The following is a 12,321-nucleotide window of genomic DNA, read 5'->3' as shown; positions in this document are numbered from 1 at the left end:
ATCCACATAGCATGCTTTTCTTGTTTTGGTCAAATAGGAAGAATGTGAAAGAATCAAGAGGGCAAGACCAGTCCAGAGATGAGTGTTGTAGCTCTGTGTATATATACTATAATAGAACATATTCTGTAAAAAGCCATAACTATTTCAGGCATGTTTTTGCTTCTGAAACTGCTGCCAAAGAATTCTGCTCCCCCTCCCCCCCAATTAGTTCTGCCACAGCCACCTTCAAGTGAAGGGATGTGTGAATACCATGTTGTCCATTGACAAGATAAATGGAAACCAAAGTACACTTCCAGTTTATTAGCTGTCATTAAAATTGTGTATACCTTAATGTTTAAGGGACTTTCAGTAATGTATTGCTAATTCTGCTGGTATGGCCTAAGTGAAGTAGTACTATTTAATGTTCTTGGTTACTGGCAAATAGAATAACCTGCATACTGTGAACAAAAACCATTAACAGATCCTGTGTAAAGTTGGTCTGTCTAGGGTTACCAGTGTGTAAGGCATTGTCATTTAAAGCAACTTATTTTTGAGTTCGTATTCGCAGGCTGGTTCTAACGCTGACGATCTCGGAAATTAGGTGTACTCTTATTTCACATTGATTGTAATTCTATGATTGTAATTGAGTGTCATGCCTATACAATCTATATGACTACCGTTATAAGCATATGTTAGATGTTGACACTATTGTGGCAATGGTGTGTATAGTATTGTATGTTTGTATGCCTCTCTCTCTACTCTACATTAATGTTTGATAGATGTTTGGAGTGTTGAGGGAGGCGTTGCAATGAACCCCCTACCCCCACCCGAACCAATGTATGGCTTTCTCACTGTCAGGCTCACCTGCTGCTGTCTGACACAGATATATCATGTTGCATGCGTGCTGACAGAGGACATCCCACATACTAGAGATGCTCCGATAATCGGTGATCAGCAATTTACCCTATCTGGAGAAACCGATCTTTTACACCATTTAAGTGGTATAAATGACACTCAGATATATAGTATAATATCATTTTGCATCTTTGTGACAGGCCTAAATATTCTCCCCTTACTCCCCACACACAGGAACCGTTTTGACGTGCACTGGACGCACGCGCACACACACGCGCACGCACGCACGCGCACACACACACACACACACACACACACACACACACACACACACACACACAAATAATATACCGCAGGCTACAACACAATTACCCAGAATTTCTCTTAACATCACACAGGCCTATTCAAATCAGCCTGCTGACATTTCATCAGTAAACCCATGAGACAATTGAAATAGGCACAATGAATGTAGCCTACTATTGGATCTGGTATAGGCTCGCTCGTAGTTGCATAATTGAGCATTTGAAATTTAATCACGGAGAGCTGTGAGGAGGCCACCGGTGGGCTTATTTAGCATCACCTGAATTGCCTTTGCTTGCCCGGTGGAATTAGGTTTTGTTTTTGCACCCTTGCCTGCAGTCCTAGCGCGCCTGCGCAGAGCGCTACCTCCGGAGCTCCGTGGCTGACAGCAGGCTGACCGAACAGGAGGAGCTGCCGCTGTTGTTGCTGCGGCGCCGCGGGCATCGACTCCACGTTGTTGTGTCCTACTACTCCTCTCCTGGACCTGGACGGACAACAGCAACAGAACGGAATATAATTCATATCTTTTGAAAAAACAAACTGTTTTTGAAACGTGTGAAGCGTTTTGCCGTTGAACATTTTCAACTGTTCCCCTCGGTTCACGAATTGAAAATCAGTAAGTATCCTTTTTAATGCCAGTTTCCCCGTGTTGAGATGAGGAAGGATGAATGGATCTGTCCCATGTGCACTGTCTGTCTGGGTCAACTTCATATGCTGGTGAACAGTGTGCTCGCCGCTTCTCTCCGGATTTACAATGTTGTCGTTAAATAATTGTACTAATTGTTTGAATTGCTGCATATGCCTTGCTTTTTAGTAACGAACTATCAAGATCATAGGTGCCCGATCTTTGATGCTGATAAAACAATAACAAATCGGCCAAAACGGAATCACTTTTTTTGTTTTTGTTTGTTTTACAATTAGCCACTGCTTTAGATGAAAAAGATCCCTGGGAGAGGGGAAAAAAAGGATATTATCATATAACACATTTTGTCCAGACCAGCAGTGTAGGTGTTCTGGCTAAATTAAGTTGCAAACTAGCACTTCGTAATATTGTTTCTAAAGGTGCTTTTATAAATAGCCTACATTTTACTTACTTACTATAATGTTGTGTTGTTGCAGCGCTAACGTTAATTGGACCGAGAGGGCACACTGGAAGTCTGGAAGTAAAGTATAAAGTGCAACCAAAGCTTGTTTTATAAAAATACACCACTTCACATGAAACCGTTTCGAGTTAACAAATGAAGCTACCATTAAGCTAACACGTCTGCAGTCAAGATTCGTCCTATTTCCCATTCCAATAGTCTCAAAAAAGTTGTGTTCAGTTGGAAGCAACAAATAGGCCTACGTGCTTTGAAATAAAATACAAACTATTAAGTATTAACACATACAATTCACAGACTAAATTGTTCGTTGAAAAACAAGGGCTCGTGCTGCATTGTGCCCACTGAATGTGTTTTGCATTATTTCCCATATTTGCCTAATCCTGATAAACATCATCTGTGTCAGATTTCAACACCGACACTGCAGAGTAAGCAGCATGGTGCACAGACTGTAGCAGGTGCTTCTGTCTATGGAATGTAAATAGAAACTGTAACCTGAAACTAATTTACCCAAGTCTCCTCGGGACAGGGCCAGCTGAAAGTGTTGACGAGAATGGGACCCTTGACTTATAAATGGGGATCAAATGTGTGACATTTTATTTTCAATTAGTGTTATTAGGTCCTGTCTATAAGGAGTAGCCTGCAAAATGTTGTGAAGGCTTGGACAACAGCAATGGCAAAATCTTGCAGCACAAGTTCTGTATATACAATTTATATAGTGCTTTTCAAGGTAGGCCTACTCAAAGTCGCTAGAAAAGAAAAATAACACTGAGTCACTGACAATAGTTATTATTGTAATTTGTTATTATAGTACACCTAAATCAAACAAACATCAACTATTCATTTTATTTAATATCGCTGTAATATTCATTCATAATATTCTTTCTTTCATCTGTGAAAATGAGAAGTGAAACCAAAGCTGCTACCTCTCCATTAGTGTATTTGATGTCAAAATCAGACATTGCATTTGCTGCAGATATTGTGATTACGTGAATATATTTAGGATTTTGAGAATTGCTTTCTCTAAGATGACAAGAAAGCTTGGCTTCAAATAAACTTGAGAGTTACGCCACCCAGGATATGAATCAATCTTGTATGAGCCAATTAACCAGCAATTAAAGGACATTTTCCAGCCAATCTGCCATGAGATGTGACATTTCCAAAAATATCATGTAGACCAAAAAAATCCTTTCCATTTTGTCACTGTTCCATCCTGTGCACTACGTGACTCCAATTAAATCTCCCTGCTCCCTCATTGGCTGTGGAACTGAGGGTGGTTTAGTTACTGCCTTGGTTGTAAGGAAGAGCAGCTGCTAAGGTACAATCCATGAAACCTGAGCATAGAAACCCGAGCATAGTATTACCTTGCTTGTCTGATACCATCAGCCAAGCCATCTCTTTTCTCTCTTTGCAACTGAATCTATTCGTCCTTACTCTTCTTTACCTACACCACCCCATGCATCAGGAGGGAGGAAGGACGTGCTAGCTCAAGTTCACATTGCACTTCTGTATAAAACCCAGAAAGTAGCCTCATTTAGAAACACTGACGACAACAGAAAAACGAATGCAGCTGCCTCTCTTTGACTTTGCACCCTTGGAATAAATGCCTTTCTATCCGGGAGACTGTTTTTATGAGCATCCCCAAGGGCCTTACTCCTCTCCGAGCCGTTTGATGTGCTCTGAAAACCGAAGCTTACGGATAGATGTATCCCTAGACCTGTGTGATGTTTGCATTATCATGCACCTGAGCCAACTGCAGCTAGCAGTGTCAATCTTCATTTGGTAGTTCCCTTGTGGTGTTCCATAGAAGGTTCAGTGTTGGCTTGTGGGTTTTTGTTTTGCAATATTATGAAAGAAAGTAAGCTTTAACTTTTGAGGGTTATTGCTCTTTGCTTTTACTGCAGGGAGTACTGCAGGGCTGTGTCTTAATTGTCGTGGTTGCAGAGTTGTGTCTGCAAATATTTTGGTCGTTGCTGGTGTTGTCACACGACTCACACCAAGTGGCAGACGAGATAAATAGGCCCACAATATTGTTGTCAACCACAAGGAAAATCCTGCGACAGAACTGTCACTTCCACTTAGATCTCCCGAACATATCTTTAAGTGCTGCACGGCTCATTGAAGGCAAGAACTCCTTGTTTGAAGAGAGAGAGAGAGAGAGCGCTCTATATATCAACAATTTCACAGGGACTGAAATATTAACATAGGCATTTCTGCGCTGGCAGCATAAAGGGATAGCTCTTGCTTCTTCTCTGCTGACACATTTGACAGTTAGTGTAGGTCTCTCAGGGAGGGGAACCCAAGGTGAGGAACAGTTTGCAACTTTGCATGTATGGGAAATTGGTTTGTTATGGATAAATATAATTCTTTGGGTCAAAACCTGGTATTTGGCTGCCGCTTGACCGTGTATGAAATGCTAGAACACGTTTACTTTGAATTTGACATGACAAATGCACTCACTCAGTGAGCGATTAAGTTATCCTGGATATTATATTATCCAGGAGCAGCAAAATATTCCTTTCTCAGCATGCGATAAGTTTCGAATGATCTGAGTGGAAGCACTGTGAATTCCTTCTGAGGAAGCTGAGGACGTAATTGAAGAACCCTGCATGCGTAATTAAAGACTGGAGCTGCTGCAAATGGCCCCTGGTGACCTAATAGAGAACTGAATGATGCAGAATAAATTTGAAGGAGCAATGACGATGTAATGGGTAAACTCCAACCCTCGGCTGGCCGACCAATAGTATTCTTCCTCAGTCTTTATGGGTCTGGCCCTATAAAAAATGTCAAAGAATTGGAGATGATGTACATAGGCCAAATGCTTATGAAATAAATACAATTTAAATTATTTAACAAATATGAAAAAAATAAGTTTAACATTGAGACAAATATATGATGACTTTTAACTAGCGATAACATTAAAACAGCAGAATAAATGCCTTTAAAATATGTAAAATATTAGGTTTTTAATAATGTATTATGTTATTATATTTTGGGGAATGGGCAGCTATACTGCCGGTCAAGAATCAAGAGAATTCGTCACTACGTACTGGTACAAGCAGCGAAATGCACGGTCCCTCTTTTTGTCCCGTATTTCAGGTCAAACTTCTAAAGGCAATTGGCACTACATACAGCAACCGTCCAGAGTTTTAAAAAATGTTGAAAATTCATAACAAATCATTCGTGTGTATTCACTTTGAAACTGTGAACAAAATGTAGGCCCAAGTGGGAATAAACATTCATATCCTTTGAGTTGGTACTTAGTTGGTTCGAATTATTATTGAAGTCCAACTACTCTAATACTAATTAAACCTACAGTATCTCTTTGCACATATTTGATTTGACAGCAAGCATCTTCACTGTCCTGCACAAGTGATCCAGGTGGATCTTTTAAATGCCCAGGGAACATCAACATGTTTTCTTGTCACTGGTACTATAAACATCTACAGCAAATTCTTGCTAAGTAGAGCATCAGTTTTCTCACTTATGGAGCAATCGATCTTTGTGCAAACATTTCTATGTTATGTAGATGAACTGATGAAGTACAAATATTTTAAGAATTTTGTCTTAATCACATTTCTGACACTAGTTTGAAATCTGCCATTAAATATCACAATTCCTCAGCAGTTTGCCCAACTGTTTCCACTACTAGGTCAAGAGTTAGAGCTTTCTGTGAATCTTTATTTTCTCTCTCTCTCTCTCTCTCTCTCTCTCTCTCTCTCTCTCTGGTAATTTGAAACTAAATTACAGGTGTCGTGTCATGACATCACCCCTCATTGATGAGCACAAAGACGAGCAACATTTTCAATTGGTCGAAATTACTAGATACTTAGCACAGCAAGCACAGCTGGTAGTATATAACTGGCTTGAGTAATGCAAGAGGCTATAAGCAGAAGTGAAAATACATAGAACTTTGCAAAAGGTTCTAATTTAGCTTGGTTATATTTCTTCTCACTAAAATCCATGTAGTGAACAGTAACAACAGTAACAAAACTGCACAGAGGTCCAGTAGTACTATGGCAGACTTCCTCTGGGTAACTAAATAAATAAAACATACAGTGGAATTGTGTACAGGTAGAGTCAATTTTCCAAACGTAATGCAAACGTATATATTTCTCTTGGGGGGGACTGGGGGGATTAGTCTTTCCCATTTGTAAGTGGCCAAGAGGTCAGATATACAGGGAGTACAGAAGGGACGATAATGGTCTAATTAACATTTGGATCTACAGTTGTACTAGAAACAAGAACCTCTCCCCCTTGAAAACATTTTTCATTCAAGAGGGAGGAGTTTACCAGGCTATGCTAACCCACCCTCTTGTTTCACATTTGTCCTCCTTTTCCATCATTCTCAGTTTACTCCTTCCACTTCCTGGCACCAAACATTGCTGTGCAGGCACCTGCAATTAGCTATTATTACAATGGGACTTAAATATTGGACTGATATACTGTAGCAGAGTTCACAGTCACAAATGTATTGCTTAGTCTATGTCGATACTCAGTATTATTTTATTTTTCATTGGCAGAATTCTTTAAATCCAGTCAAAAGGTGAAAATGTGAAAAGAAAACTGCACATTTAAAAGACAAATTGTGCACAGAGGTTTGGAGAAATCAGTCCCTCGGCTGGTTAACCCATATTGGTATCTTACCCCCTCAGGCCGGGAACCCATATTTGGGTTCTGTACAGTATGTACAGTATTCAAAAATGTAATTCTTTTGATGCTGCTATATAAATATTTGAAGTTTTTCAGAAACCTTAGGTCAGGATTTAGAGGCGTTTTTAGAATCGGCCTTAGGCCTAAATGGGTTAACAGAAAATTGGAGATGTCGACTACCACTAGTGACAGAATGGTTAAGAAGGATGGATTTTTACCCCTTCTGTTTCTAGTAACGATACTGCTGCGGAACCGTACGTGAACTGTAACCAGAATGAGCTCGATTCCTGAGTCTGGATGGAAGAAGAGCATGCATTCAGAGTTACTCCTAATGAAATACATTAGTTCACTAGCTGTTGCTTCAAATAGGCCTCCACCTGAGTTGAATGGAGTTAGGAAATTGCCTCATGCCCCATAGAGGCAGTGGCTCATGGTGGCACAGAGAGGACATAAAAACTCACTCACCTCTAAAACATTGGTATGTATACAGTATAGGCAGTAGAACTTAATTCAGGCTTTTTGTAACTTGTTGTAGAGATATAATATTGGTTTGCGTGAGCTCAATGGATTCAGACAATTCTCGTTATAAGACCCCCTGTTACCCTGTGGCTTGCGGTTTGCATTTGTTTTTTGCATTTGTCTGTGAACAGCCAGAACATCTCAAATAGTGTGGTTTTAAAATAGCAGCCCAATACAACATGTTAGCTTGTAGATCGCCCATTTAACATTTTCGTCATACAATGACTAAGTGAAGCTTAGTGGTCAAGCTTTGTATGAGCTCATCCAATTCAGTCGCTTATCTCTCGCCTAAAATAATTGACTGTGTTGCCCCACACTAGACGAATCCACGGAGGTGCGCCCTGGGCGCAGCCATTACTGAGGTGTACCGTTAAACTGAGCTTTACACCTTAGCACTGATTAGCTACACCTGGACAGTTGTCACTCCATGGATTTGTCTATATTTGATATCATTTTTTAGATTGATCAGTGTATGAAATTCTTCTGTGTTGATACTTCTACAGTAGATGAGATGAGAGATGAGATGTACTTTATTATCCCCACAGTACATCGCAGTACAACTATAGGTTGTGTTTTTTGTCTTGAATTGCATACACTCTGTCCAGGTACACATAACTGTTCCCTCACTGCGATGCTCAAACCCCAAGATTCATGGGATGTGCTTGGAGAGGAGGATACTAACTGATTGCTTGTTCATTCATGCATGGGCACATGATGTCTCCATTACCTGGCCAAGCTAGACACAGTGAGAGCCAGCTGCCATAGACATGGCATGGGATGCCATTGTTCCTTACTCCTTTTAGCTGTTTTCAAAATGTGATGCTTTGTATGGTCCTGTTAATGTGAACCTTTTATTTTGAATAGATGCATGCATGCAACATTGTCACTCAGTCCATCATGAGGGGATTAATAAGGCTAGGTGGTGATGGTGGTTATTTGCAGAACATTACTTTCCTTTATAGGCACATGTTCTTGTTGCATTCTCCCAACAGCTCTGAAAACATCCTGAATGTTGAGCTTATGGCAGTCAGTGTACTGGGTAGTGGGTACACTATCATACAGTACAGTACAGTACAGAGTACACCCTATGATAATGATAATAATGATAATGAATTGTATAGCACAGACAACAGAGCAAAATCAGAAAGCACTTTAAGACGATAACAATTACATGCAGAACGGTTAAGAAAAACACTGGAATACTATAGATGTAGGTTTTCAAAAGCGACTTAAACAAAGGCACTAGGGATTAGAGCCACGTATCAACCGGTCAGTTGTGTTTTTGTAAAATATCTGAGAATCTTAATTTCCCTCAATGTCTAACAAAAATGTACATTTTGCTTATATGGAAAGGCATATTTCAGGAGTTGACACTAAGGTCTCATAGGCGCTAGCCTGTCGGGCAAGTACAGGTCATGTCCTACTTGTCCACATGCCATGTTCACTTGCCCAAAAAGTATAATGTCCATTATACAATTATAGGTCACATTTGAATTACTGTTCAATGTAACACCTCATTTATTTATGCCAAATTCCTAAATAGCTATGAATATGATTATGGGTTCACACTTGTTATTTTATATTTTTAAGTGTTACTGTAGAAACAGTGACAACAGCACATTATAGGTACACAGTGTCAGTGCTCTTATTTTCTATTCCACATGACAGACCGGAAGACGGAGCGCTCTGGCCACATTCAGGTGTTGTGTTTATAGACGGTTGCGTCTGCTCTCAAATGAGCACTTGCCCGGCCGGGTAACCCGAAAGCAAACCCCACCTGCCCGAAAGTTTCATTTACCTGCCAGGAGCAGTGCCAAGCTATGGCATGAAATGAAAGGTGCAATGTCTGTCACATCAGATGCAAAAGCTGAGATGTTTCTGTGGCTATACTAAGGCGGCAATTAATCAATTAACTATTACCAAATTATTCAAAAACGTAGACCATCAATTAGGCCTTAGGCCTAACGTGGTTACTATTCGTGTTCTTTGAATCTGAAAATCGTTTTAGACTAAAATCTCTTGCTCATCTGATCTGACGTTCACAGCCTCGAGCCCAGGACCAACTTTCCCCACCTAGATATCTAGGGGTGAGGTTTGGGGTGGGTGGGGTGCAATAGGTACACTCTCTGTGTCAGCCAGGAAACACTACCCAGAAAGGGTGTATACTAGGCATTCTGAGCAGGTGTTACCCACGCATTCAATCACTGAGAGAGTGAAACTCGTCTGCTTATTTAGCCAAATCACGAATGTTTTTAATGGACATGTTAGTCAGGGCTGACTGAACATGTTCAGGCAGTCGAGAACAAAGGGAGTCTACCAGCGTGCCCTCAGCCTAATATGGCTAGTCCGGTGCGACACAGGAGCAGGGACAACAGTTGCTGAAGGCATAGATACTGGAGCAGCTCGGACAGTTAAATCATTTTACTCAGGTGCTAGTATAACAAGAAATGACTATGTTCACTGTTCAGGCAGTTATTACTAGGATCAGTTCTCTGAAGATGATACTGTCACCTAAAAAGTGCTAGCGTGTGACCTAAGACCAGGCAGAGTTCTTGTCAGGCATGGGATTCAGCCAACTGAAACACTTGCAAGAGTAATGTGGTGTACTTTCCAGTTATGGGGGATCTGCAATCTTATACTCAATCTTATAGGCTACTATCTTAACTCGTACTCTGGCCATGGTGGAGCTGTTGATCAAAATGATGATGTAACATAGTAGCATTTGATGCTGTCTGCACCGACATCCCTCAGTGCAAAATGAGTCTCGGCTGTGGTGAATCATGTAGCAGTGTGTTGCTCCCAAAGCTCCAGCAGTATCTGCGAGATTGTGTTAATCCACATCATCTGAGAGTAAATGGAATCACCCGAGACCCCCGGGGAAACCAATGTAGTGTTTGTGGAGACGAACATTCAACATCACACTTCACAACTTACTGGTGCAGCCAAAACATGTAACATCACAGTGACAGCAAATATACTGTAGGCATGGGACTATATGAAAATGTCATGCCATAATTATTTAATGTAGTCAGGAAGTAAAACATTTTTAAACTATTTTTCTATAGGTTCATAGTACAGTTTTTTCGGAACATACATAAAATCACGGTGCAACTCCGTGTGGGGGTCCCCAGAACTTCCAGACCCACAGGAACGAGCCCTGGGTGCTGGCCCAGTTGCGGCGAGCCGCCCCGCGTCCGAAACAGTCGAGAAATGACAGTTACCGTGTGGGGGACACACAAAGCTCCGTATAAGAGTGGTTGCACCACTCAAAAAACTTAAACAAGAACAGATTTAGCAACACCCAGCAGGTATTAATAATTAGAGAAAACAAGACATTTATAGACATCAACATAAGACTGCGTTCACATTCACGGTGTGCTTGTACGTTCATGCTAAGTACAACGTTTTGAATTGAAGTATTCAAATGACTGGGTCATCGGTCAGTCTCTGCCAGTCATCAAAGTATTGCCTTCGGAATGCGACAAAAACACAAAATCTCCATGAATTCAAGGAGTAAACTACTCCTGCACTGCAGGAATCAATTCTGAAATTCAATTTAGGGTGCTTGATTTGAGTTGCAGGCTTGCAGCTGAGCGTTGCAGGCTTGCAGCTGAGCGTTCTAGGTGCAGTGCAGAGCACAAATTGTAAATGTTACTAAAAGAGTTGATCATGTTCATGTAATTGTGGGAAGCCAAAATTGTGAACACGATTCAAATTTGATGAATTGTGCAGCTACAGCGAGGACTGCAGAATTAATGTACAACTGTAAATAAAATAAGGATAAACCAAAAATAGAACATTAATGTAATTTATTCTTCAAATGTAATAAAGGTAAACTGGTATTGGGGCAGTAGTCAAAGTGTACTATAGAGGTTATGCACATGCATAAAGTGAGTTTAACGTTGTTTAATGCAATCAGATAGGACTTTTCTGTTTGGATGTATGGGCTGTCAAGGCCAGAAAGTAGTTCTTTGCCACACAGTAGGCATTCCCGTCCGCATAACTTCCGGGTATGACTATGATCGATGATGATGTCACGCGCATACTCTCTATTTAAACCCATTTTAATGATGTATAAGTCCACTCCCTGGACATGATGCTAGTATTTCTCAGGGACATACACCCAATCCAACCATTGATGCATTTCTGAGTGCCAAGCAGGTAAACATGTGGCCAATATAAATACCTCTTGTGAGTTGTGACTGGTTTCGTTTTATACAATAACACACTGCATTCATGTCTTGTAAAGTATATAGTGGCAGTGAATCTGAAATCCTGTGGCATCCACAGTAGGCACCGAAGAACAAAAATATTGATGCATCTAATACCCAATGTGTCTGGCTAAGAAAAAAAGCCAACTGAAATGTTGAGGTTGTCCTTATAAGCACTCATGCACAACTGCGCTTGGATGCTACCTTTTGTAGTGGATGGGGATCAAGAGCATTGTGCTTACTGCGATGTTTTTTTCCTACATCTCGGCACAAATCTATTAATGCATTAATGAATGCCTAATAATTTTCATTACTTTTAACTTCAAGCTGATGTGTCATAACAAAGCAGCTGTTTTTAAGTGTGTTTAGAAACTATGTCAATCACCCAGCTCAGTATGGCATCACAATTAGGCTTCTTTAGGGGCTGATTGTCCCAGCTGTGGCTTCCTGAGGGGGAAGTTGACTGTACTCAAATAGTCATGCAAATACTGTATCTGCTATCTGGCGAGGTTTAAGGACAGAGACTTCATGTGCCCATGAAGGTGGGGCTCCATGCAGAGACCTGACTCCAGATGGGTGGACTATCAAACCTTGATATCCTATTATTCCAGTACATTTTGGGTGAGACTGCTCAGTTTATTTACTGTACTCTGAAGTTGTCAGTCACTTCTGTAGAAATCTGGGAACCCTGGCATCTGCAAATC

At 40.7% G+C, this 12,321-nt stretch overlaps 1 protein-coding gene across 1 annotated transcript in view; it reads left to right on the top strand.

Moving 5' to 3' along the window:
* The first annotated feature begins 1,518 nt into the window (after nucleotides 1-1,518).
* The window catches only part of LOC308317270 (spermatid perinuclear RNA-binding protein-like), a 46,053-nt gene continuing 35,250 nt past the window's right edge, over nucleotides 1,519-12,321 (top strand). Inside the window, exon 1 of the mRNA XM_080766141.1 lies at nucleotides 1,519-1,750. The gene's annotated coding sequence lies outside the window, so the exon portion shown is untranslated. The remainder of the gene's footprint in view (nucleotides 1,751-12,321) is intronic.

The sequence above is a fragment of the Protomyctophum bolini genome (assembly GCF_963924005.1).
Source record: "Protomyctophum bolini genome assembly, chromosome: 6".
Classification (NCBI taxonomy): domain Eukaryota; kingdom Metazoa; phylum Chordata; class Actinopteri; order Myctophiformes; family Myctophidae; genus Protomyctophum; species Protomyctophum bolini.
This window is presented reverse-complemented; position numbering and strand designations above follow the sequence as displayed.